The sequence below is a fragment of the Oncorhynchus nerka genome, linkage group LG2 (genome assembly GCF_034236695.1).
Source record: "Oncorhynchus nerka isolate Pitt River linkage group LG2, Oner_Uvic_2.0, whole genome shotgun sequence".
NCBI classification, from domain to species: domain Eukaryota; kingdom Metazoa; phylum Chordata; class Actinopteri; order Salmoniformes; family Salmonidae; genus Oncorhynchus; species Oncorhynchus nerka.
This window is the reverse complement of record NC_088397.1, coordinates 210,987-236,748: the sequence shown is the minus strand read 5'-3', so window position 1 is coordinate 236,748 and position 25,762 is coordinate 210,987. Positions and strand designations below refer to the sequence as shown.

The 25,762-nt window shown below is 44.3% G+C and overlaps 1 pseudogene; it reads left to right on the top strand.

The window, feature by feature from the left end:
• The window catches only part of LOC135572487 (ephrin type-A receptor 6-like), a 78,031-nt pseudogene extending 60,471 nt beyond the window's left edge, over window positions 1-17,560 (top strand).
• Window positions 17,561-25,762: the final 8,202 nt, after the last annotated feature.

Sequence of the window (25,762 nt, the reverse complement as noted above, 5' to 3'; positions counted from 1 at the left end):
AGTCCATAGGGCCCTGGTTAATAGAAGTATACTATATAGGGGGTAGACTTCAGTCCATAGGGCCCTGGTTAATAGAAGTGTACTATATAGGGGATAGACTTCAGTCCATAGGGTCCTAGTTAATAGAAGTGTACTATATAGGGGGTAGACTTCAGTCCATAGTGTCCTGGTTAATAGAAGTGTACTATATAGGGGGTAGACTTCAGTCCATAGGGTCCTGGTTAATAGAAGTGTACTATATAGGGGATAGACTTCAGTCCATAGGGCCCTGGTTAATAGAAGTATACTATATAGGGGGTAGACTTCAGTCCATAGGGCCCTGGTTAATAGAAGTGTACTATATAGGGGGTAGACTTCAGTCCATATGGTCCTGGTTAATAGAAGTGTACTATATAGGGGATAGACTTCAGTCCATAGGGCCCTGGTTAATAGAAGTGTACTATATAGGGGATAGACTTCAGTCCATAGGGCCCTGGTTAATAGAAGTGTACTTTATAGGGGTTAGAATACAGTCCATAGGGTCCCAGTTAATAGAAGTGTACTATATAGGGGATAGACTTCAGTCCATAGGGCCCTGGTTAATAGAAGTGTACTATATAGGGGATAGACTTCAGTCCATAGGGTCCTGGTTAATAGAAGTGTACTATATAGGGGGTAGACTTCAGTCCATAGGGCCCTGGTTAATAGAAGTGTACTATATAGGGGATAGACTTCAGTCCATAGGGCCCTGGTTAATAGAAGTATACTATATAGGGGATAGACTTCAGTCCATAGGGCCCTGGTTAATAGAAGTGTACTATATAGGGGTTAGACTTCAGTCCATAGGGCCCTGGTTAATAGAAGTGTACTATATAGGGGATAGACTTCCTCCATAGGGCCCTGGTTAATAGAAGTGTACTATAGGGGATAGACTTCAGTCCATAGGGTCCTGGTTAATAGAAGTGTACTATATAGGGGTAGACTTCAGTCCATAGGGCCCTGGTTAATAGAAGTGTACTATATAGGGGATAGACTTCAGTCCACAGGGCCCTGGTTAATAGAAGGTACTATATTAGACTTCAGTCCATAGGGCCCTGGTTAATAGAAGTGTACTATATAGGGGGTAGACTTCAGTCCATAGGGTCCTGGTTAATAGAAGTGTACTATATAGGGGATAGACTTCAGTCCATAGGGCCCTGGTTAATAGAAGTGTACTATATAGGGGATAGACTTCAGTCCATAGGGCCCTGGTTAATAGAAGTGTACTATATAGTTGCTGTTTGACCCAGGTTTTATTTCTGTCCTCTGTCCAGGGGGATAAGATCCCGGTGCGTTGGACAGCTCCCGAGGCCATCACCTACAGGAAGTTCTCTATATAGTTGCTGTTTGACCCAGGTTTTATTTCTGTCCTCTGTCCAGGGGGATAAGATCCCGGTGCGTTGGACAGCTCCCGAGGCCATCACCTACAGGAAGTTCTCTATATAGTTGCTGTTTGACCCAGGTTTTATTTCTGTCCTCTGTCCAGGGGATAAGATCCCGGTGCGTTGGACAGCTCCCGAGGCCATCACCTACAGGAAGTTCTCTATATAGTTGCTGTTTGACCCAGGTTTTATTTCTGTCCTCTGTCCAGGGGATAAGATCCCGGTGCGTTGGACAGCTCCCGAGGCCATCACCTAAAGGAAGTTCTCTATATAGTTGCTGTTTGACCCAGGTTTTATTTCTGTCCTCTGTCCAGGGGGATAAGATCCCGGTGCGTTGGACAGCTCCCGAGGCCATCACCTACAGGAAGTTCTCTATATAGTTGCTGTTTGACCCAGGTTTTATTTCTGTCCTCTGCCCAGGGGGATAAGATCCCGGTGCGTTGGACAGCTCCTGAGGCCATCACCTACAGGAAGTTCTCTATATAGTTGCTGTTTGACCCAGGTTTTATTTCTGTCCTCTGCCCAGGGGGATAAGATCCCGGTGCGTTGGACAGCTCCCGAGGCCATCACCTACAGGAAGTTCTCTATATAGTTGCTGTTTGACCCAGGTTTTATTTCTGTCCTCTGTCCAGGGGGATAAGATCCCGGTGCGTTGGACAGCTCCCGAGGCCATCACCTACAGGAAGTTCTCTATATAGTTGCTGTTTGACCCAGGTTTTATTTCTGTCCTCTGTCCAGGGGGATAAGATCCCGGTGCGTTGGACAGCTCCCGAGGCCATCACCTACAGGAAGTTCTCTATATAGTTGCTGTTTGACCCAGGTTTTATTTCTGTCCTCTGCCCAGGGGGATAAGATCCCGGTGCGTTGGACAGCTCCCGAGGCCATCACCTACAGGAAGTTCTCTATATAGTTGCTGTTTGACCCAGGTTTTATTTATGTCCTCTGTCCAGGGGGATAAGATCCCGGTGCGTTGGACAGCTCCCGAGGCCATCACCTACAGGAAGTTCTCTATATAGTTGCTGTTTGACCCAGGTTTTATTTCTGTCCTCTGTCCAGGGGATAAGATCCCGGTGCGTTGGACAGCTCCGAGATGTCCATCACCTACAGGAAGTTCTCTTCAGCCTCCGATTCTGGAGCTTGTCCCATCAGTCATGTGGGAAGTGATGTCGTATGGGGAGAGACCTTACTGGGAGATGTCCAATCAGGATGTGAGTTATAATGTTCTGTTATTCCCTCTTGTCCCATCAGGATGTTCTAATGTTAGTTATTCCCTGTTGTCCAATCAGGATGTTTATGGTTTTCTGTTATTCCCTCTTGTCCAATCAGGATGTGAGTTAAGGATGTTCTGTTATTCCCTCTTGTCCAATCAGGATGTGAGTTCTAATGTTATGTTATTCCCTCTTGTCCAATCAGGATGGGAGTTCTAATGTTCTTTTATTCCCTCTTGTCCAATCAGGATGTGAGTTCTAATGTTCTGCTATTCCCTCTTGTCCAATCAGGATGTGAGTTATGGTGTTCTGCTATTCCTCTTGTCCAATCAGGATGTGAGTTATGGTGTTCTGTTATTCCCTCTTGTCCAATCAGGATGTGAGTTATGGTGTTCTGTTATTCCCTCTTGTCCAATCAGGATGTGAGTTATGGTGTTCTGTTATTCCCTCTTGTCCAATCTGGATGTGAGTTATGGTGTTCTGTTATTCCCTCTTGTCCAATCAGGATGTGAGTTATGGTGTTCTGTTATTCCCTGTTGTCCAATCAGGATGTGAGTTATGGTGTTCTGCTATTCCCTCTTGTCCAATCAGGATGTGAGTTATGGTGTTCTGCTATTCTCTCTTGTCCAATCAGGATGTGAGTTATGGTGTTCTGTTATTCCCTCTTGTCCAATCAGGATGTGAGTTATGGTGTTCTGCTATTCCCTCTTGTCCAATCAGGATGTGAGTTATGGTGTTCTGCTATTCCCTCTTGTCCAATCAGGATGTGAGTTATGGTGTTCTGCTATTCCCTCTTGTCCAATCAGGATGTGAGTTATGGTATTCTATGGCCAAATCCCAAATGGACCCTTAGTCCCTCTGAGAGGATCTGACAGGTTTTAGCATTATGGTAATAGTAGATCTATCCTGCTCTCTGATAGGCTAGGTGGAAGTTTCATCATCATTTGGAACTCTACATGGTCACTCCATGCTGACAAGTGTAACCTGTGACCTCTTCCCTGGCAGGTGATCCTATCTATAGAGGAGGGTTACCGTCTCCCTGTCCCCATGGACTGTCCTGTGGTTCTACATTACAGGTGATCCTGTCTATAGAGGAGGGTTACCGTCTCCCTGTCCCCATGGACTGTCCTGTGGTTCTACACCAGTTGATGCTCCACTGCTGGCAGAAGGAGAGAGGGCAGAGACCTCACTTCAACAGCCTGGTCTCCTTCCTGGATAAACTCATCAGGAACCCCACTAGTCTACTGACACTGGTGGACAACAGGTAACCCCTGACCCTAACCTCTGACCCTTATCCCTAACCCTGGAACCTGATATCTGATCCTAACCCCTGACCCTAACCCCTGCCACTAACCTCTGACCCTTATCCCTGACCCTAACCCTTACCTCTGACTCTAACCCTTACCCTGACAGCTGAGCCTAAACCTTTCCCCTAATCTCTGACCCTAACCCCTGACCCTAACCCCTGACCTTAAACCCTGAGCCTAAACCCTGACCCCTAACTTCTGACCCTAACCTGATCCCTGAACCTCTGACCCTGACTGACCCCTAACCTTAAGCCCTGACCCTAAACCACAGATGAGCCTCAAACCCTGACCCTCCATCTAATTTCTAACCCTGATCCCTAACCCTGACTGACCCTAACCTCTAGATAGAGGAGCAGAATAACCTCTGACCTTAACCCTGATCCCTAACCTCTGACCCTAACCCTGATCCTGACCCTAACCTCTGACCCTGAACGCTGACCCTAACACTGACCCCTGACCCCTAACCTAAGCCCAGTAGTTAGATAACACTAGTGGACCACGTACACAGATGAGAACAACCAATCAACCAATCCATAGACAAACATCCAGGGGTTAGGGTCAGAACACAGTACATTGTCAGACCTCCCATCTACATTTCAGGTTACATAGTCTACGGACAATAAAGTGTCATTGTATCGACTGTAGGGATGTTAACGGTTAACCGTTAATCGGTTAGAGGAGCAGAATACAGTACATAGTCTAGGAAATACGTTTGTTAGCGCTCGTGTCTATGTTATTTATCACACAGAATACAGTACATAGTCTAGATAGAGCAGTAGTATATAGTACATAGTCTAGATAGAGGAGCAGAATACAGTACATTGTCTAGGTAGAGGGCAGAATACAGTACATAGTCTAGATAGAGTAGTAGTATACAGAATACAGTACATAGTCTAGTTAGAGGAGCAGAATACAGTACATTCTAGTTAGAGGAGGAGCAGAATAGGTCTAGTTAGAGGAGCAGAATACAGTACATAGTCTAGATAGAGGAGCAGAATACAGTACATTGTCTAGGTAGAGGAGCAGAATACAGTACATAGTCTAGTTATAGGAGCAGAATACAGTACATAGTCTAGTTAGAGGAGGAGCAGAATACAGTACATAGTCTAGTTATAGGAGGAGCAGAATACAGTACATAGTCTAGATAGAGGAGCAGAATACAGTACATAGTCTAGTTATAGAGAGGAGCAGAATACAGTACATAGTCTAGTTAGAGGAGCAGAATACAGTACATAGTCTAGTTAGAGGAGCAGAATACAGTACATAGTCTAGTTAGAGGAGCAGAATACAGTACATAGTCTAGATAGAGGAGGAGCAGAATACAGTACATAGTCTAGTTAGAGGAGCAGAATACAGTACATAGTCTAGATAGAGGAGCAGAATACAGTACATAGTCTAGTTAGAGGAGCAGAATACAGTACATAGTCATAGATAGAGGAGGAGCAGAATACAGTACATAGTCTAGATAGAGGAGGAATGACTTAAATGTTACAGAATACAGTACATAGTCTAGATAGAGGAGCAGCAGACATACAGTACATAGTCTAGTTAGAGGAGCAGAATACAGTACATAGTCTAGATAGAGGGAGCAGAATACAGTACATAGTCTAGATAGAGGAGCAGAATACAGTACATAGTCTAGATAGAGGAGCAGAATACAGTACATAGTCTAGATAGAGGAGCAGAATACAGTACATAGTCTAGTTAGAGGAGCAGAATACAGTACATAGTCTAGTTAGAGGAGCAGAATACAGAATAGTCTAGTAGAGGAGCAGAATACAGTCTAGTCTAGAATAGAGGAGCAGAATACAGTACATAGTCTAGTTAGAGGAGCAGAATACAGTACATAGTCTAGTTAGAGGAGGAGCAGAATACAGTACATAGTCTAGTTAGAGGAGCAGAATACAGTACATAGTCTAGTTAGAGGAGCAGAATACAGTACATAGTCTAGATAGAGGCAGAATACAGTACATAGTCTAGTTAGAGCAGAATACAGTACATAGTCTAGTTAGAGGAGCAGAATACAGTACATAGTCTAGTTAGAGGAGCAGAATACAGTACATAGTCTAGATAGAGGAGCAGAATACAGTACATAGTCTAGATAGAGGAGAATACAGAATAGTCAGTTAGAGGAGCAGAATACAGTACATAGTCTAGTTAGAGGAGCAGAATACAGTACATAGTCTAGATAGAGGAGCAGAATACAGTACATAGTCTAGTTAGAGGAGCAGAATACAGTACATAGTCTAGATAGAGGAGCAGAACAGGAGCAGAATACAGTACATAGTCTAGATAGAGGAGCAGAATACAGTACATAGTCTAGTTAGAGGAGCAGAATACAGTACATAGTCTAGATAGAGGAGCAGAATACAGTACATAGTCTAGATAGAGGAGCAGAATACAGAATACAGTACATAGTCTAGTCTAGAGGGAGCAGAATACAGTACATAGTCTAGTTAGATAGTCTAGTTAGGGAGCAGAATACAGTACATAGTCTAGATAGAGGACATAGCATAGATAGAAAGAGCAGTAAATGCAGCAGTCTAGATACAGAATACAGTACATAGTCTAGTTAGAGGAGCAGCAGAATACAGTACATAGTCTAGTTAGAGGAGCAGAATACAGTACATAGTCTAGATAGAGAGGAGTACATAGTCTAGCAGAATACAGTACATAGTCTAGTTAGAGGAGCTAGAATACAGTACATAGTCTAGTTAGAGGAGCAGAATACAGTACATAGTCTAGTTAGAGGAGCAGAATACAGTACATAGTCTAGTTAGAGGAGGAGCAGAATACAGTACATAGTCTAGTTAGAGGAGCAGAATACAGTACATAGTCTAGTTAGAGGAGCAGAATACAGTACATAGTCTAGTTAGAGGAGCAGAATACAGTACATAGTCTAGTTAGAGGAGGAGCAGAATACAGTACATAGTCTAGTTAGAGGAGCAGAATACAGTACATAGTCTAGTTAGAGGAGCAGAATACAGTACATAGTCTAGTTAGAGGAGGAGCAGAATACAGTACATAGTCTAGTTAGAGGAGGAGCAGAATACAGTACATAGTCTAGTTAGAGGAGCAGAATACAGTACATAGTCTAGATAGAGGAGCAGAATACAGTACATTGTCTAGGTAGAGGAGGAGCAGAATACAGTACATAGTCTAGTTAGAGGAGCAGAATACAGTACATAGTCTAGATAGAGGAGCAGAATACAGTACATAGTCTAGATAGAGGAGCAGAATACAGTACATAGTCTAGTTAGAGGAGCAGAATACAGTACATAGTCTAGTTAGAGGAGGAGCAGAATACAGTCTAGTTAGAGGAGGAACAGGAGCATAGTACATAGTCTAGTTAGAGGAGCAGAATACAGTACATAGTCTAGTTAGAGGAGGAGCAGAATACAGTACATAGTCTAGTTAGAGGAGCAGAATACAGTACATAGTCTAGATAGAGGAGCAGAATACAGTACATTGTCTAGGTAGAGGAGGGCAGAATACAGTACATAGTCTAGTTAGAGGAGCAGAATACAGTACATAGTCTAGTTAGAGGAGCAGAATACAGTACATAGTCTAGTTAGAGGAGCAGAATAGTCAGTAGAGGAGGAGCATAGTCTAGTCTAGTTAGGAGGAGCAGAATACAGTACATAGTCTAGTTAGAGGAGCAGAATACAGTACATAGTCTAGATAGAGGAGCAGAGATATACATAGTAGTTAGAGGAGCAGAATACAGTACATAGTCTAGATAGAGGAGCAGAAGAATACAGTACATAGTCTAGTTAGAGGAGCAGAATACTAGTTACAGAATACAGTCTAGTCTAGAGGAGCAGAATACAGTACATAGTCTAGTTAGAGGAGGAGCAGAATACAGTACATAGTCTAGATTAGAGGAGCAGAATACAGTACATAGTCTAGTTAGAGGAGCAGAATACAGTACATAGTCTAGAGAGGCAGGAGCAGAATACAGTACATAGTCTAGTTAGAGGAGGAGCAGTATACAGTACATAGTCTAGTTAGAGGAGCAGAATACAGTACATAGTCTAGATAGAGGAGAAGAATACAGTACATAGTCTAGATAGAGGAGCAGAATACAGTACATAGTCTAGATAGAGGAGCAGAATACAGTACATAGTCTAGATAGAGGAATATAGTATAGTCTAGCAGAATACAGTACATAGTCTAGATAGAGGAGCAGAATACAGTACATAGTCTAGTTAGAGGAGCAGAATACAGTACATAGTCTAGATAGAGGAGCAGAATACAGTACATAGTCTAGTTAGAGGAGCAGAATACAGTAGTCTAGATAGAGGAGCAGTACAGTACATAGTCTAGTTAGAGGAGCAGAATACAGTACATAGTCTAGTTAGAGGAGCAGAATACAGTACATAGTCTAGTTAGAGGAGGAGCAGAATAGTCAGTACATAGTCTAGTTAGAGGAGGAGCAGAATACAGTACATAGTCTAGTTAGAGGAGCAGAATACAGTACATAGTTAGAGTCTAGATAGAGGAGCAGAATACAGTACATAGTCTAGATAGAGGGAGCAGAATACAGTACATAGTCTAGTTAGAGGAGCAGAATACAGTACATAGTCTAGATAGAGGAGCAGAATACAGTACATAGTCTAGTTAGAGAGGAGGAGCAGAATAGTACAGAATATACAGTACATAGTCTAGTTAGAGGAGCAGAATACAGTACATAGTCTAGTTAGAGGAGCAGAATACAGTACATAGTCTAGTTAGAGGAGTAGTAGAATACAGTACATAGTCTAGTTAGAGGAGCAGAATACAGTACATAGTCTAGATAGAGGAGCAGAATACAGTACATAGTCTAGATAGAGGAGCAGAATACAGCAGTCTAGATAGAGGAGCAGAATACAGTACATAGTCTAGATAGAGGAGCAGAATACAGTACATAGTCTAGTTAGAGGAGCAGAATACAGTACATAGTCTAGATAGAGGAGGTAGTCTAGAATATACAGTACATAGTCTAGTTAGAGGAGGAGCAGAATACAGTACATAGTCTAGTTAGAGGAGGAGCAGAATACAGTACATAGTCTAGTTAGAGGAGGAGCAGAATACAGTACATAGTCTAGTTAGAGGAGCAGAATACAGTACATAGTCTAGTTAGAGGAGCAGAATACAGTACATAGTCTAGTTAGAGGAGCAGAATACAGTACATAGTCTAGTTAGAGGAGCAGAATACAGTACATAGTCTAGATAGAGGAGCAGAATACAGTACATAGTCTAGAGAGGAGCAGAATAGAGGAGGAGCAGAATACAGTACATAGTCTAGATAGAGGAGCAGAATACAGTACATAGTCTAGTTAGAGGAGCAGAATACAGTACATAGTCTAGTTAGAGGAGCAGAATACAGTACATAGTCTAGTTAGAGGAGCAGAATACAGTACATAGTCTAGTTAGAGGAGCAGAATACAGTACATAGTCTAGATAGAGGAGCAGAATACAGTACATAGTCTAGTTAGAGGAGCAGAATACAGTACATAGTCTAGTTAGAGGAGCAGAATACAGTACATAGTCTAGATAGAGGAGCAGAATACAGTACATAGTCTAGATAGAGGAGCAGAATACAGTACATAGTCTAGATAGAGCAGAATGTCAGAAGAGGACAGAATACAGTAGTCTAGTTAGAGTACAGTAGTAGTTTACAGTACAGTCATTAGTCTAGTTATAGGAGCAGAATATCCTGTCAGACAGCACCAGTCAGCAATTAAGTGCTCTGTTCCCAGTTATTGATAGTCAGCCCAGTCATTGGTCGGCCCAGTTATTGGTCAGCCCAGTTATTGGTCAGCCCAGTCATTGGTCAATGCCAGTCTCCAAGTGATGGTCTGGCCCAGTCCAGGTCGGAGGAGTAGAACCAGACCAGTTATTGGTCAGCCCAGTTATTGGTCAGGCCTGTTAGGAGGAGTAGGAATACAGTTATTAGAGGTCGGTCCAGTCATTCTAGTTAGAGTCGGCCAGTTATTGGTCAGCCCAGTTATTGGTCGGCCCAACGTTCTAGATAGAGGAGCAGAATACCATAGGCTAGTTAGAGGAGCAGCCCAGTTATTGGTCAGCCCAGTCATTAGGTCAGCCCAGTTATTTAGAGGCCCAGAATCATTATCAGCCAGTCTCGTTGGCCAGCCCAGTCATTGGTCAGCCCAGTCTCGTTGAATACCAGCTGGGCTGACCAGTCATTGGTCAGCCCAGTCTGATAGAGGAGCAAATGACTTAGGAGGAGTTGGCCAGCCTGGGCTGAATACAGCAATGTCTTGGCCGACCAATAACTGGGCTGACCAGACTGGATTTGCCCAGTCTGACAGTCCAACGCTGACCAATGACTGGTCAGCCAATGACTGGTTAGAGGAGCAGTTATTGGTCAGCCCAGTCAGTTAGGAGGAGCAGAATTGGTCAGCCCAGTCTTGGTCAGCCCAAAGGTTGATAGGCCCAGTCATTGGTCAGCCAGTCTCGTTGGCCAGCCCAGAGCAGCAGAATACAGTCGTTGGTCAGCAGTTATTGGTCACCAGAGCCCAGTCATTGGTCAGCCCAGTCTCAAGTTGGTCAGTTATTGGTCAGCCCAGTTATTGGTCGGCCCAGTTGGTCAGCCCAGTCTCGTTGGCCAGCCCAGTCATTGGTCAGCCCAGTCTCGTTGGTCAGCCCAGTCATTGGTCGGCCCAGTCATTGGTCAGCCCAGTCATTGGTCAGCCCAGTCATTGGTCAGCCCAGTCATTGGTCAGCCCAGTCTCGTTCAAGTCATTGGTCAGCCAGTTCGTTGGCCAGCCCAGCTTGGTCCCCAGTCATTGGTCAGCCCCAGTCTATTGGTCCCCCAGTCTCGTTGGCCAGCCCAGTCATTGGTCAGCCCAGTCTCGTTGGCCAGCCCAGTCATTGGTCAGCCCAGTCATTGGTCAGCCCAGTCTTGGTCGCCCAGTTATTGGCCAGCCCAGTCATTGGTCAGCCCAGTCTCGTTGGCCAGCCCAGTCATTGGTCAGCCCAGTCTCGTTGGCCAGCCCAGTCATTGGTCAGCCCAGTCTCGTTGGCCAGCCCAGTCATTGGTCGGCCCAGTCATTGGCCAGCCCAGTCTCGTTGGCCAGCCCAGTCTCGTTGGCCAGCCCAGTCTCGTTGGTCAGCAGCCCAGTCTCATTGGTCAGCCCAGTCTCGTTGGCCAGCCCAGTCACTGCTCAACAAATAACCATTCTAAATTCAATCTCAAATTAAAAGAGCCACTATTTTTTATTTCTCAATCTCAACTCGAATGAAAGCTTGATTCCCATTCGCCATTCGTGTTCATAGGCTATAATGGGATCTTGGGGCAGTATAATTGTTTGAAACCTTGAAACATTTAACTTCAGTTCAATTAATAAGGCATGTCTAGCCTCGAGGCCTGGCCAATATCCATCCGTAGAAACTTAGAGGCAGTTATTATATAAAGACTTCCTCATAGTATTATTTCTCACCAGCATTTCACATCAACTTTCTTTTCGTTGTCCAGAAGCCAAAGGCACCATCCTGGTCATATTATCAACCCATCCTGGTTATATTATCAACCCATCCTGGTCATATTATCAACCGATCCTGGCCATATTATCAACCCATCCTGGTCATATTATCAACCCATCCTGGTCGTATTATCAACCCATCCTGGTCGTATTATCAACCCATCCTGGTCATATTATCAACCCATCCTGGTCATATTATCAACCCATCCTGGTTATATTATCAACCCATCCTGGTTATATTATCAACCCATCCTGGTTATATTATCAACCCATCCTGGTTATATTATCAACCCATCCTGGTCGTATTATCAACCCATCCTGGTCATATTATCAACCCATCCTGGTCATATTATCAACCCATCCTGGTCATATTATCAACCCATCCTGGTCGTATTATCAACCCATCCTGGTCATATTATCAACCCATCCTGGTTATATTATCAACCCATCCTGGTCATATTATCAACCCATCCTGGTCATATTATCAACCCATCACTGGTCGTATTATCAACCCATCCTGGTCGTATTATCAACCCATCCTGGTCATATTATCAACCCATCCTGGTCGTATTATCAACCATCCTGGTCATATTATCAACCCATCCTGGTTATATTATCAACCCATCCTGGTTATATTATCAACCCATCCTGGTCATATTATCAACCCATCCTGGTCGTATTATCAACCCATATTAACAACCCATCTGGTTATAGTATCAACCCATCCTGGTCATATTATCCAACCCATCCTGGTCGTATTATCAGCCCAAGCATTTGGCTGGCTATTAGCATCTAGTAACCTAAGCATTCCTGGCCTGTTAGCAGCTAGTAACCTAAGCCTGGTGGCCTGTTAGGAGCTAGTAACCTAAGCATTTGGCTGGCCGTAGGAGCTAGTAACCATCCTGGTTATGTTAGCTAGTAACCTAAGCATTTGGCTGGTCTATTAGGAGCTAGTAACCTAAGTATTTGGCTGGCCTGTTAGCAGCTAGTAACCTAAGCATTTGGCTGGCCTGTTAGCAGCTAGTAACCTAAGCATTTGGCTGGCCTGTTAGCAGCTAGTAACCTAAGCGTTTGGCTGGCCTGTTAGCAGCTAGTAACCTAAGCATTTGGCTGCCCTGTTAGGAGCTAGTAACCTAAGCATTTGGCTGGCCTGTTAGCAGCTAGTAACCTAAGCATTTGGCTGGCCTGTTAGCAGCTAGTAACCTAAGCATTTGGCTGCCCTGTTAGGAGCTAGTAACCTAAGCATGTGGCTGGCCTGTTAGCAGCTAGTAACCTAAGCATGTGGCTGGCCTGTTAGCAGCTAGTAACCTAAGCATTTGGCTGCCCTATTAGGAGCTAGTAACCTAAGCGTTTGGCTCCACCAGCTCAGTCTCTCATATCTCCCATTTCTCTTCCTCTCTGTATCGACTCAGTTTTCCAGAATCACTGGAGGACGTGCCGGACTACCTCTGTTCATCTCCATCGGTGATTGGCTGGACTCCATCAAGATGAGCCAATACAAGAACCAGTTCCTGGCAGCAGGGTTCACCACCCTGGACTCTGTCTCCACCATGAGTATAGAGTGAGTGGATCAGGAGATGCCGGCTGCTTCCCAAATAGCAGCCTATTCCTGTATTCTGACCAGAGATTATTTATTTAATCAATACAACTCAATCTACTGTGTATTATTGAGTTCATCTATTTTTACAATACAAAAGCACCCACATACAAACTAACATCACAAACATCCACAACATCACCCTGCCCAAGACCCTCACCAACATCACCCAGCCCAAGACCCTCACCAACATCACCCAGCCCCAGACCCTCACCAACATCACCCAGCCCAAGACCCTCACCAACATCACCCTGCCCAAGACCCTCACCAACATCACCCAGCCAAGACCCTCACCAACGTCACCCAGCCCAGCCCTCACCAACATCACCCTGCCCAGACCCTCACCAACATCACCCTGCCCAAGACCCTCACCAACATCACCCTGCCCAAGACCCTCACCAACATCACCCCTGCCCAAGACCCTCACCAACATCACCCTGCCCAGACCCTCACCAACATCCACAATATCACCCTGCCCAGACCCTCACCAACATCACCCTGCCCAGACCCTCACCAACATCCCCCTGCCCTGCCCAGCCCCCTCACCAACATCACCCTGCCCAGCCCTCACCAACATCACCCTGCCCAGACCCTCACCAACATCACCCTGCCCAAGACCCTCACCAACATCACCCAGCCCAGGTCCTCACCAACATCATCCTGCCCAGCCCCTCACCAACATCACCCTGTCCAGCCCCTCGCCAACATCACCCTGCCCTGCCCAGCCCCTCACCAACATCACCCTGCCCAGCCCCTCACCAACATCCACAACATCACCCTGCCCAGCCCCTCACCAACATCCACAACATCACCCTGCCCAGACCCTCACCAACATCCACACACATCATCCTGCTCAGACCCTCACCAACATCACCCTGCCCAGACCCTCACCAACATCACCCCTGCCCAGCCCCTCACCAACATCACCCTGCTCAGACCCTCACCAACATCACCCTGCCCAGACCCTCACCAACATCACCCTGCCCAGCCCCTCAGCAACATCCACAACATCACCCTGCCCAGACCCTCACCAACATCACCCTGTCCAGCCCCTCACCCAACATCACCCTGCCCTGCCCAGCCCCTCACCAACATCACCCTGCCCAGACCCTCACCAGCATCCACAACATCACCCTGCCCAGACCCTCACCAACATCCACAACATCACCCTGCCCAGCCCTCACCAACATCACCCTGCCCAGACCCTCACCAACATCCACAACATCACCCTGCCCAGACCTCACCAACATCACCTGCCCAGACCCTCACCAACATCCACAACATCACCCTGCCCAGCCCCTCACCAACATCACCCTGCCCAGACCCTCACCAACATCCACAACATCACCCCTGCCCAGCCCACCAACATCACCAACATCCACAACATCACCCTGCCCAGACCCTCACCAACATCCACAACATCATCCTGCCCAGACCCTCACCAACATCCACAACATCACCCTGCCCAGACCCTCACCAACATCCACAACATCACCCCTGCCCAGACCCTCACCAACATCACCCTGCCCCAGACCTCACCAACATCACCCTGCCCAGACCCTTCAGCCCCTCACCAGCATCACCCTGCCCAGCCTCTCACCAACATCACCCTGCCCTGCCCAGCCCCTCACCAACATCACCCTGCCCAGCCCTCACCAACATCACCCTGCCCAGCCCCTCACCAACATCACCCTGCCCAGCCCCTCACCCACCTTCCCAGCCCCTCACCAACATCACCCTGCCCTGACCCAGCCCTGCCCCTCACCAACATCACCCTGCCCAGCCCTCACCAACATCACCCTTCCAGCCCCTCACCAACATCACCCTGCCCAGACCCTCACCAACATCACCCTGCCCTGCCCAGCCCCTCACCAACATCACCCTGCCCAGACCCCTCACCAACATCACCCTGCCCAGACCCTCACCAACATCACCCTGCCCTGCCCAGCCCCTCACCAACATCACCCTGCCCAGCCCCTCATCAACATCCACAACATCACCCTGCCCAGACCCTCACCAACATTCACAACATCATCCTGCCCAGACCCTCACAAAATCCACAACATCACCCTACCCAGACATTCACCAACATCCACCACATCACCCTGCCCAGACCCTCACCAACATCACCCTGCCCAGACCCTCACCAATATCTGGGTGACATTTGAAATGTTGTACCCAGACGGAGATAATCAATATGCGTTTTATAGTTACATCGGAGAACCAAAGTGGACACACTCTACAGTTTCTAGAGCTCAATTTCCCAGATTTTGTAGACTAGTTTAATAGTGCTTAAAACTCATCTTCATCAAATTATCCATTTAAGATACCAACTCAAAACCTACGTACGTCTACGAATGGGTGGTTTAAATTGTATCTAATTATATTCTCAGCATTACTTTATTAAATCTCTAGTAATTGATTATACACACGACAATTTATCATAATTTCAAATCATTCACAGAATCCATATAAAACGTAAGAAATCTAGGTGATCACCCACACAGGATTGGTCAGACGTTCACACAGAACTTTAAGGATTCAACTTCCACACAGGATTAATAGACGCTCACACAGAACTCAAGGATTCAACCCACACTAGATTGGTCAGACGTCTACACAGAACTTTAAGGATTCAACCTACACAGGGATTGGTCAGACGCTCACAGAATCCTTAAGTGATTCAACCCACAGGATTGGTCAGACGTTCACACAGAACTTTAAGGATTCAACCCACACAGAACTGGTCAGACGTTCACACAGAACATCAGAACATCCTTGAAAGGTTACTCACACAGAGTCAACCTACCCCGCTCACACAGAACGGTCCGACAACTATTACCTAGTGATCCCATAACAAAATACTCACACAGAGTAACCCAGGGCATACCTGGCTAGCACATTTGATATAATTGGAATTCACCACTTCTGAGGGTCACTTAGACAATCACACAGACACACAGAGTGAGGTCCTTCTTCCAATAGGGCTTCACCAAGTACCATGTTTCACACAGAACACACAGTCCCCTGGCCCCTCACCCCTACAGACCGCACCAATCCCCACTGTGATCAATCCAGTGTCAGGACAGATCTTGGTCACTCGCAACCGGACAGTGGCAGAGTATCTTTTGAGTCCACAAACTCCCAGATTACTCTCCTCTGACTCGGCCCTGCTTACGCCGCCATGGTGCCTTCCTTACAAAGGAATTCACGCTCAGAGTATACGTAACAGGCATATTTAAACAACTCGACTTCAAATCTGTGTGTGGTTTGCTCACCTTTTTCTTTAAAAAAAACTCAGTTCGAGATGTGGTATCCCCTCGGCTTGCTTCCTCTCAGATCAAAGGTTGGTCCATCTGCTTCGTTCCCGAAGTGTGGTTTCCTAAGATCCCAAGTTTAGGGATCCCTCGTGCACGATATATTTACCTAGATCGTCAGGAACGGTCAGCGAGTGAAGATTTACATCCCTTCCTCGTCGCCAAATGTCGTGGAAATCCTAAACTAAGTTCCTATCTCGTTCTTGGTACCACTTAGGACTAAAAACATTACCTCATCCAATGGCATATATCAAATACACCCTCCTGGACAAGATCACAGAGAGACAGTGAGCCTCCTAGGCCATATACTAAATCAAGATAAGGGCAACCTCAGAGGGGACATGTCAATAGTTAGACACATTCCAATAAGAAGACAAGCCTAACCTCTCCCTCAATGGGAAAAGGAACTAAACATACTTATGAAAATTATATAATTATATTATTATTATTTATAAATGTTACCTAAAGGATTCTGATTCTGCGTTTAGGAACCAAACTTCAGTTATTAAGTTAATCTAACTGATCAAATCAAATCAAATCAAATGTATTTATATAGCCCTTCGTACATCAGCTGATATCTCAAAGTGCTGTACAGAAACCCAGCCTAAAACCCCAAACAGCAAGCAATGCAGGTGTAGAAGCACGGTGTATCTCCTCTAAACAGTTAACCTAACTCATATAGTGTCTGTATCTCCTCTAAACAGTTAACCTAACTCATATAGTGTCTGTATCTCCTCTAAACAGTTAACCTAACTCATATAGTGTCTGTATCTCCTCTAAACAGTTAACCTAACTCATATAGTGTCTGTATCTCCTCTAAACAGTTAACCTAACTCATATAGTGTCTGTATCTCTTGTCCCCAGGGACATCAGGCGTATCGGTGTGTCTTTGATTGGCCAACAGAGGAGGATAGTGAGCAGTATTCGTGAGCTCTGTCTACAGTTCCTCACCGTCCAACACAACGGTTTGCCATCTAAACCAACCCTCAGAACGCTAGGACTGGGTACAGACAGACAGACAGGTCGGGTGTGTCTATTCGGCACCGAACGGAAAAGAAAACAAACTGAAAACAGAGAGCGATTAGCTTAATCTCGCTCAATAAGAAACTCTTGTTTCTAAAATTCTAGACGTTTCTCTCGGCGGACTGGTGAACTGTTACCCAAGACTACAGTGGTTTACTAAGGAGGCTTCTGTCCCTGATCCAGAAGACTTGAGATGGAGGAAGTTTCAGCCCACGTCCTGAACAGTACAGTGGTTTTACTAAGAGGCTTCGTCCCTGATCCAGAAGACTTGAGATGGAGGAAGTTTCAGCCCACATCCTGAACAGTACAGCTTCAAGGAGGCTTTCCCTGATCCAGAAGACTTGAGATGGAGGAAGTTTCAGGCCACATCCTGGAACAGTACAGTGATTTTACCAAGGAGGCTTCTGTCCCTGATCCAGAAGACTTGGAGATGGAGGTAGTTTCAGACCCACTGATGGGTCTTCCTCCAATCAGGTGGACGGAGACGGACTGAAATAGACTCTCCGCTTAGGGACAGACACGCGCAGTACGAAGCACATGGAGAGACAAGTCTGTTTAGAGACCACTACTTTGACAAAAAATGGGATGATTAATTGCCTTATTTATTTCAGATGTTTTGTTTCCTTGTTCATTTATCACAGCAGATTCTGACCACTAGGAAGAGAAATGACAATGTGGAGGAGATTCTGACCAATAGGAAGAGAAAGGACAATGCAGAGGAGATTCTGACTAATAGGAAAATAAAGGACAATGCAGAGAGAGATTCTGACCAGAGCATCTCCAGCCCTGTTCCTGGAGAGAGACCTTCCTTTAGGTTTTAACTCCAACCCTGTTCCTGGAGAGAAACCTCCTGTAGGTTTTTAACTCCAACCCTGTTCCTGGAGAGAAACCTTCCTGTAGGTTTTAACTCTAACCCTGTCCCTGGAGAGAAACCTCCTGTAGAACCCCTGAATATTCTATACTTCCTGTCCTGTTGTTCTGGGTACTAATGTAGGTTGATATATTGTGGACCAAAGGCATTTGGAAAGCATCATGGTAGGAAATACAACACTCCTATATGCACCCTGACAGGATAAATACACAGATACAACACTCCTATATGCACCCTGACAGGATAAATACACAGATACAACACTTATATGCACCCTGACAGATAAATACACAGATACAACACTCCTATATGCACCCTGACAGGATAAATACACAGATACAACACTCCTATATGCACCCTGACAGGATAAATACACAGATACAACACTCCTATATGCACTAAATACACAGATACAACACTCCTATATTCACCCTGACAGGATCAATAGACAGATACAACACATCAATATTCACCCTGACAGGATAAATACACAGATACAACACATCAATATGCACCCTGACAGGATAAATAGACAGATACAACACATCAATATTCACCCTGACAGGATCAATAGATACAACACTCCTATATGCACCCTGACAGGATAAAACACAGATCAATATATGCACCCTGACAGGATCAATAGACACAGACAACACATCAATATTCACCCTGACAGGATCAATAGACTGATACAACACATCAATATTCACCCTGATAGGATCAATAGACTGATACAACACATCAATATTCACCCTGACAGGATCAATAGACTCAGACTGATACAACACATCAATATTCACCCTGACAGGATCAATAGACTGATACAACACATCAATATTCACCCTGACAGGATCAATAGACTCAGACTGATACAACACATCAATATTCACCCTGACAGGATCAATAGACTGAGTACAACACATCAATATTCACCCTGATAGGATCAATAGACTCAGACTGAACAACACATCATTTCACCCTGACAGGATCAATAGACTGATACAACACATCAATATTCACCCTGACAGGATCAATAGACTGATACAACACATCAATATTCACCCTGACAGGATCAATAGACTGATACAACACATCAATATTCACCCTGACAGGATCAATAGACTCAGACTGATACAACACATCAATATTCACCCTGACAGGATCAATAGACTGATACAACACATCAATATTCACCCTGACAGGATCAATAGACTGATACAACACATCAATATTCACCCTGATAGGATCAATAGACTCAGACTGATACAACACATCAATATTCACCCTGACAGGATCAATAGACTCAGACTGATACAACACATCAATATTCACCCTGACAGGATCAATAGACTGATACAACACATCAATATTCACCCTGACAGGATCAATAGACTGATACAACACATCAATATTCACCCTGACAGGATCAATAGACTCAGACTGATACAACACATCAATATTCACCCCTGACAGGATACACACAGACGCAACACATCAATACACCCACACAGGATCAATAGACTAGACATACAACACATCAATATTCACCCTGACAGGATCAATAGACACATATACACAACACATCAATATATTTCTTTCACCCTTCTCACGCACACATATACACACACACACATATACACACACACACACACACACATATACACACACACACAACACATATACACACGCACACACACAAACACATATACACACACACACGCACACATATACACACACACACATATACACACGCACACATATACACACACACGCACACACACACATACACACACGCACACATATACACACACACACATATACCAATCAGCATCCTCATTCATCCCTGTCACTGGAGAGATGCCCACTTATTATCCTGACATTGAGAGCTCATGGGGTGGATCTGTGCAACAGGTGCTCAGGACGTTTTAGGGGGGGCGACACCACTTCCTCCCATCCCAGCAATGCACTCTGTGATCTGTAGTAGTATACATATACATATTATGAATGCATTTTTTTCCCCTCCTTCCAATGTTCAAATGTATTTTTGTATAATTTATTAAGGGACATTGTCCACCCCAACTGGTGATTAAATAAAAGCCTTGTAGGCTGGGTGTTTGTAAAATAATATGTAGGCTCTGCTGAGGGGGATGTTGTTATATAGTATTGCCATCATTTTGACTCCACTATTAAAATATTCTTCCTATTGGTGTGATTTAGTCATTTTATGGTGAAAAAAAGTGATCTATTATCATTATGTTGTAGTACTCATGGTTGTCCAGTTGGTGGCGCACTCGAGTCAGATACAAAAAAAAGTCTCTCTCCGTCGTCCTGACAACACCGTGTAAACTCCCAGTGCTTTCTGAGGGACCAAAACAACACACACTGGCATGTTGTCACAAGAGAAATGACTGAAAACATCAACATGTCGTCGGGTTGACTGGTTATGACTGAGTTTCGAAAACGTTTGATATTTGAAGAAGAAGAAAGAAAAGAGTTTGAAGAATCGTACATAAGTATCTCTTACAGGTAAAGAGAAGATACATTGCACATAATGCTGCCGGAAGTAGATAGCTAACGTTTGATAGCTTAGCTATCGTTTCTTTTCAATGAGATTATAAGCACATTGAGTACATCCCATTAAACCCAGTTCAGTCAACTCAAAGCTGGTCAAGCTACGTTTTGGTAAACTAGGTCCAAGGATGAAGGTTTAACTAAAATAGCTAGCTAGTCACGCTGCTAACTATCTAACCAGATGGCTAGCTAAGATTCATTTGCTAATGTATTAACAGCTAGCTATCATAACATGTTACGCTAACTAACTAGCCAGCTACATCAGAAAAAGGGTGTATCAACCACATTATCTTTCGTTGTTGCTGGCGCATTAGCTACGAATTAAAACGAGACCCTCAACTAGCCTTAAATGTGATGATCTAGAAGAAGAAAACATATTGCTACGTGTGGCGCTTGTTGTAGCTATTGTAAATGCTAAGTTAGCTAGCTAGCGGCTAAACCCTCTTCTTCTTCTTCGTGTGTTTCCGGCAGACTAGACGCTGTGTTCCGTATTGTTGCCTTTTGCAGGTCAGAGTTGCGGAACATTGAACATTTAGGTTAGGGGAAAGCTCAAATCCATGTTTAGATGATACCATTGAAAACCATGTTTCTGATTTCCATTTACTCCATTCCAGCCATTATTATGAACCGTTCTCCCCTCAGCAGCCTCCAATGCCATACACCTATACACAGCCCCCCACTACTTTGTCTCTAAATGATCCTACGTCAGGCTGTTGGCCTGGGAGGATGGGCCTCCTTCTCTCAACTTCCTGTAGATCTTCAGCACTAATATTTCTGCTGCTGCAACGACCTCATTTATCTTCTGTGATTTCCTCTCAGTCAGTGCAGTGGATCACCATGGTAATAAAACGCAAGATATTCAACCTACCTGGATCTCTCTCTCTGTTCAGACCTCCTCACTGGGTGCAGTGCAGTGGATCACCATGGTAATAAAACGCAAGATATTCAACCTACCTGGATCTCTCTCTCTTCAGACCTCCTCACTGGGGTGGGCTCCCAGTCGAATCACTCGAACTTTGCCCCACTGAACCTCTCTCCCACAGTTAATAGAGCCCCAGCTGCATGGATACTCCCACAATGCTTTTCTCTGTCTCTACTTTACACTCTCTCTGACTATGCCCTCCTGCACTTTTCTTACATTGTGGAGATCTCCCTTCTACACACTGCTGCAATATGGCAGAATCCTTGCCACCTAAAGCACCGTAACGGGTTCGGAACATAGGCCCTCACAGATGAGCAAATATAACCTAACCTGACTTTATCAGATATGAAATTCTGTGCCAAAGCTCAACAAGACGGACATGGTATTCTCAGTCTCGCCCGGGTCTACATCTGACCAAACGGCGCGCGTCAAAACAAAATATGATGTATCGCTTGTTCAGAGAATATGATGTATCGTTTGTTATTGGTCCATTCTTCCTCTTCCATTTAACAGATGTTATTGGTCCACTTCCAGCCAAGCAGATAGAGATAAGCATTTAACACACCCCTTCCTCTTTCCAGCCAAGCAGATAGAGATAAGCATCTCTCACCCTTCCCTCTTCCAGATGTTATTGGTCCATATTTATCAGATGTTATTGGTCCATATTTAGCAGATGTTATTGGTCCATATTTAACAGATGTTATTGGTCCATATTTATCAGATGTTATTGGTCCATATTTATCATTTATCAGATGTGATTTCCATATTTATCAGATGTGATTGGTCCATATTTATCAGATTGGTCCAGATGTTATTGGTCCATATTTATCAGATGTGATTGGTCCATATTTATCAGATGTGATTGGTCCATATTTAATAGATGTGATTGGTCCATATTTATCAGATGTGATTGGTCCATATTTAACAGATGTGATTGGTCCATATTTATCAGATGTTATTGGTCCATATTGGTCCATATTTATCAGATGTGATTGGTCCATATTTATCAGATGTGATTGGTCCATATTTATGTGATTGGTCCATATTTATCAGATGTTATTGGTCCATATTTATCTTTAACAGATTATTGGTCCATATTTATCAGATGTTATTGGTCCATATTTATCAGATGTTATTGGTCCATATTTATCAGATGTTATTGGTCCATATTTATCAGATGTTATTGGTCCATATTTATCAGATGTTATTGGTCCATATTTATCAGATGTTATTGGTCCATATTTATCAGATGTGATTGTCCATATTTATCAGATGTTATTGGTCCATATTTATCAGATGTTATTGGTCCATATTTATCAGATGTGATTGATCCATATTTAACAGATGTTATTGGTCCATATTTATCAGATGTGATTGGTCCATATTTAACAGATGTATCAGATGTGATTGGTCCATATTTATCAGATGTTATTGGTCCATATTTATCAGATGTTATTGATTGATCCATATTTAACAGATGTTATTGGTCCATATTTATCAGATGTTATTGGTCCATATATTTATCAGATGTGATTGATTGGTCCATATTTAACAGATGTTGATTGGTCCATATTTATCAGATGTGATTGGTCCATATATTATCAGATGTGATTGGTCCATATTTAAAGATGTTATTGGTCCATACACATATTTATCAGATGTTATTGGTCCATATATTTATGGATGTTATTAGTCCATATTTATCAGATGTGATTGGTCCATATATTTATCAGATGTGATTGGTCCATACACAATTTATGATGTTATTGGTCCATATTTATCAGATGTTATTGGTCCATATATTTATCAGATGTTATTGGTCCATATTTATCAGATGTGATTGGTCCATACACATATTTATCAGATGTTATTGGTCCATATTTATCAGATGTTGATTGGTCCATATTTATCAGATGTGATTGGGTCCATATTTATCAGATGTTAATATTTATCAGGTCCATACACCCAGATGTTGTATATTTAATGATGTTATTGGTCCATATTTATCACCATATTTATCCAGGTGATTGGTCCATATTTATGATGTTATTGGTCCATATTTATCAGATGTTATTGGTCCATATTTATCAGATGTGATTGGTCCATATTTAACAGATGTAGACTAATGTTATTGGTCCATAGGTATCAGATGTATTTATTGGTCCATATTTAACCCAGGTTATCAGATATTGGTCCATATTTATCTAATGATTAGGCCAAAGATGTTATTGGTCCATATTTATCAGATGTGATTGGTCCATATTTATCAGATGTGATTGGTCCATATTTATCAGATGTGATTGCCGGTGTAAAATGATTTGTTCCGAGCTCCAGCAGTAGGTATCTAACAATACCACTCCTAAAACAGGTTATGAAATATGGAAGTAATGAACTAGGCCCTACCTGAATTGGTCCCCAAACACCCCAGGTTGTAGACTAATGACTAGGCCCTACACCCCAGGTTGTAGACTAATGACTAGGCCCTACACCCCAGGTTGTAGACTAATGACTAGGTCCTACACCCCAGGTTGTAGACTAATGACTAGGCCCTACACCCCAGGTTGTAGACTAATGACTAGGCCCTACACCCCAGGTTGTAGACTAATGACTAGGCCCTACACCCCAGGTTGTAGACTAATGACTAGGCCCTACACCCCAGGTTGTAGACTAATGACTAGGCCCTACACCCCAGGTTGTAGACTAATGACTAGGCCCTACACCCCAGGTTGTAGACTAATGACTAGGCCCTACACCCCAGGTTGTAGACTAATGACTAGGCCCTACACCCCAGGTTGTAGACTAATGACTAGGCCCTACACCCCAGGTTGTAGACTAATGACTAGGCCCTACACCCCAGGTTGTAGACTAATGATTAGGCCCTACACCCCAGGTAGTAGACTAATGACTAGGCCCTACACCCCAGGTTGTAGACTAATGACTAGGCCCTACACCCCAGGTTGTAGACTAATGACTAGCCCTACACCCCAGGTTGTAGACTAATGACTAGGCCCTACACCCCAGGTTGTAGACTAATGTAGACTAGACTGACTAGGCCCTACACCCCAGGTTGTAGACTAATGATTAGGCTCCCTAGGTTGTAGACTAATGACTAGGCCCTACACCCCAGGTTGTAGACTAATGACTAGGCCCTATACCCCAGGTAGTAGACTAATGACTAGGCCCTACACCCCAGGTTGTAGACTAATGACTAGGCCCTACACCCCAGGTTGTAGACTAATGATTAGGCCCTACACCCCAGGTAGTAGACTAATGACTAGGCCCTACACCCCAGGTTGTAGACTAATGACTAGGCCCTACACCCCAGGTTGTAGACTAATGATTAGGCCCTACACCCCAGGTTATAGACTAATGACTAGGCCCTACAGCCCAGGTTGTAGACTAATGACTAGGCCCTACACCCCAGGTTGTAGACTAATGACTAGGCCCTACACCCCAGGTTGTAGACTAATGACTAGGCCCTACACCCCAGGTTGTAGACTAATGACTAGGCCCTACACCCCAGGTTGTAGACTAATGACTAGGCCCTACACCCCAGGTTGTAGACTAATGACTAGGCCCTACACCCCAGGTTGTAGACTAATGACTAGGCCCTACACCCCAGGTTGTAGACTAATGACTAGGCCCTACACCCCAGGTTGTAGACTGATGACTAGGCCCTACACCCCAGGTTGTAGACTAATGATTAGGCCCTACACCCCAGGTTGTAGACTAATGATTAGGCCCTACACCCCAGGTTGTGTAGACTAATGACTAGGTCCTACACCCCAGGTTGTAGACTAATGACTAGGCCCTACACCCCAGGTTGTAGACTAATGACTAGGCCCTACACCCCAGGTTGTAGACTAATGACTAGGCCCTACACCCCAGGTTGTAGACTAATGACTAGGCCCTACAGCCCAGGTTGTAGACTAATGATTAGGCCCTACACCCCAGGTTTGCAGTGCACATTCAGTTGTCACACTTTTATTTCTTTGTGATGGTCTTAGCTACTATAATATATATTATATATAATATATATATTTTTATTCCACAGAG